Source organism: Mustela lutreola, chromosome 10 (assembly GCF_030435805.1).
Source record: "Mustela lutreola isolate mMusLut2 chromosome 10, mMusLut2.pri, whole genome shotgun sequence".
In the NCBI taxonomy this organism is placed as follows: Eukaryota; Metazoa; Chordata; class Mammalia; order Carnivora; family Mustelidae; genus Mustela; species Mustela lutreola.
Genome location: NC_081299.1, coordinates 18,031,524 through 18,034,311, shown reverse-complemented (window position 1 = coordinate 18,034,311; position 2,788 = coordinate 18,031,524).

Here is a 2,788-nt window from a genome sequence, read left to right as displayed (position 1 = left end):
CCCCCTTACGCTGAGTAGGGCTGCCTTGGTGGTCAGTGGGCTACAGGGGAGCAACCTCAACGAGGCCATGAAAGATGTTGCAACTTTCACCTCAGTCTCTTGAACGTTCCTTCAGGGGTAAGCTGGTGGCCACTATGTCATGAAGAAACACAAGCCGCATGATGGAGGGGCCCGAATGGAGAGGCGCTGAGGCCTCCCGCCAACAGCCACACAAGTGTGCCATCTTGGGAACAGAGACCCCGGAGCCCCCTTTCAAGCCCAACTGAGCTGCTCCCCAAATTCTTTTTTTTTTAATTTATTTATTTGACACAGAGAGAGATCACAAGTAGACAGAGAGGCAGTCAGAGAGAGAGGAGGGAAGCAGGCTCCCTGCTGAGCAGAGAGCCCAATCCGGGGCTCCATCCCAGGACCCTGGGATCATGACCTGAGCTGAAGGCAGAGGCTTTAACTCGCTGAGCCACCCAGGTGCCCCTGCTCCCCAAATTCTTAACCTACAGAAATGATGAGAAAGTAAGCATTGGGGCTGGGTGTCTGTGAAGTTGGAGAGATCCCGGCCAGACCAAGGACATGGGTTCTTGTGGTCTTCTTGACCCTTGACCTTTCCCTAAAGCTCCCCCATGAAATTCTTTGATCATTTAAAAAAAAAATTAAAATAAGTGAATAAATGTCATTTTTTAAAAATTTTAATTTAAATTTTTAAAGATTTTGTTTATGTATTTGACAGAGAGAGGTCACAAGTAGGTAGGCAGAGAGGCAGGCAGAGAGGGGGGAAGCGGGCTCCCTTCTCTCCCTTCTGAGCAGGGAGCCCTAGGCGGGGCTCGATCCCAGGACCCTGAGATCATGACCTGAGGCAACGGCAGAGGCTTAACCCATTGAGCCACCCAGGTGCCCCGAATAAATGTCATTTTAAGTCACTAGGTTTGGGGGTAACTTGTTCCACGGCAGCGGATGAACGATGCCCCCCCCATGCCACGGAATGCCATGTGGCAACGAATGTGAAGAAGCGTCTGCTCCGCATGACGTATGACAACATGCGTGAATTTCCCAGTGTTGAGCAAAAGAGGCCAGATAGCAGATGCTATTCTTTGTGATTTTAGGATACAGGGATCAAAAACTCTCAAAATTGGCTCAGCCAGTGGAGCTGGAGTGATCACAGGGTTGTGAGTTCGAACCCCATATCTGGTGTAGAGCTAACTTAAATAAATAAATACAAATCAATCAATCATTATAAAAAAAACACTCAAAATTAATCTATGCTATCATAGTAGTGGTTCCCTTTGAGGGGGGGCTCATGAGGGGGGCCAGTCAGGAGGAGCCCCCCAGGTGCTTCTCCATCTGGGGGCTGTTTAGTTCAGATCATGGGTGTGTTTAGTGTGCAAAATTCCATCAAGCTGTGCATTTGTTAAGAGTCCATATAGACACCCTATTTCAACGCGAGGTGTTTTAAAATGAGCATTTTACATGCACTGTAGAAAATCTAGACCCCTGTGACCAGGCTCTGGTCGGTGAGCTGGGAGATCCTGCCCAGGGATCTCTGTCCCACAGCACACACACACACTGGAAGGCAGGATGGAAACAACTGGAAATGTCTGTGTTGGGGGGGGGGATTCCAGGCCCTCCTTACATCTTTAAGGATCTCATTTGCCATCTTTACATCTATAAGGATTTCCTTTAAGAATGTATTATACTGGGGGCGCCTGGGTGGCTCAGTGGGTTAAAGCCTCTGCCTTTGGCTCAGGTCATGATCTCAGGATGCTGGGAGCGAGCCCCACATCGGGCTCTCTGCTTGGCAGGGAGACTTCTCCCCTACCCCCCACCACCCTCCCCCTGCTTCTCTGCCTACTTGTGTCAAGTAAATAAAATCTTTAAAAAAAAAAAAAAAAGAATGTATTAAACTTTTCATTCTTTCATTCTTTTCCAAAGGAATGAACTAAAGGGCCAAGAGGTAAAATGCATTTCTGCAAAGGGTCTAACCAGAAAACTACAGTGTAGTCCTCTAAGCAGTGAGCTTTCTTATTCACCCAAAATCTGGCCACCCAGAAGAACTCCTTCCCAGAGATTTTACAAATTGCTCAAGTCTGGTTTCTCTGGCAGGATTGGTTATTGCAACTATTGTTTACATTAAAGGTAGAAAAGTGAAGGCCTGTTCCCAAGGTTCACGGAACAGCGGGACTGGGGAGGCAGAGAGAGAAGGTGTCGCAACATCATGGGCTAACAGAGCAGTAACTATCACTTTGCTATGAAGTAAGAGGGAAAATCTGCGGCCCTGGGAGATTCTTGCCAGGGCTGATAGTAAAAGAGTCAGATCAGAAATATCACCCTCCAATCCCAAAATGGCTACAGACACAAAAGAAAGAGGAGAGAGTTCTCCAGTTTCTCTGAGCTATGAACTTTGCGCTCCCCATAGAGTTTTCCAGAACAGGTTTCATATTGGTCACAGTAGACCTCAGATACTCTGATGTTCAGCTACTGTCTTGAAGACAGAGAACCTGTTCGCGCAGTCCCTCCCCTGTGTCTTCGCCCAGATCGGAAACCCTCAGTGGCTTCCCTGTTTGGAACCCTACCCCACAGCTTTAAAAAGGTTCCCTGATCTGGCCCCAATCTACAAATCCAATCCCAGCACCCAGAGTTGCCTCGTCTCTGGCCTCCAGGTCAAGGCCCCATTTGTATCCCTCACCTGGGAGCTCCCTTCCCCAACTGCCCTGTACTCGGGCAAGGGCTTTCTCAACTTCAAAGCTGTGGAAGAAACCACAAAGGAAATGTTTGACAGATCCGTGCTACAAAAAGC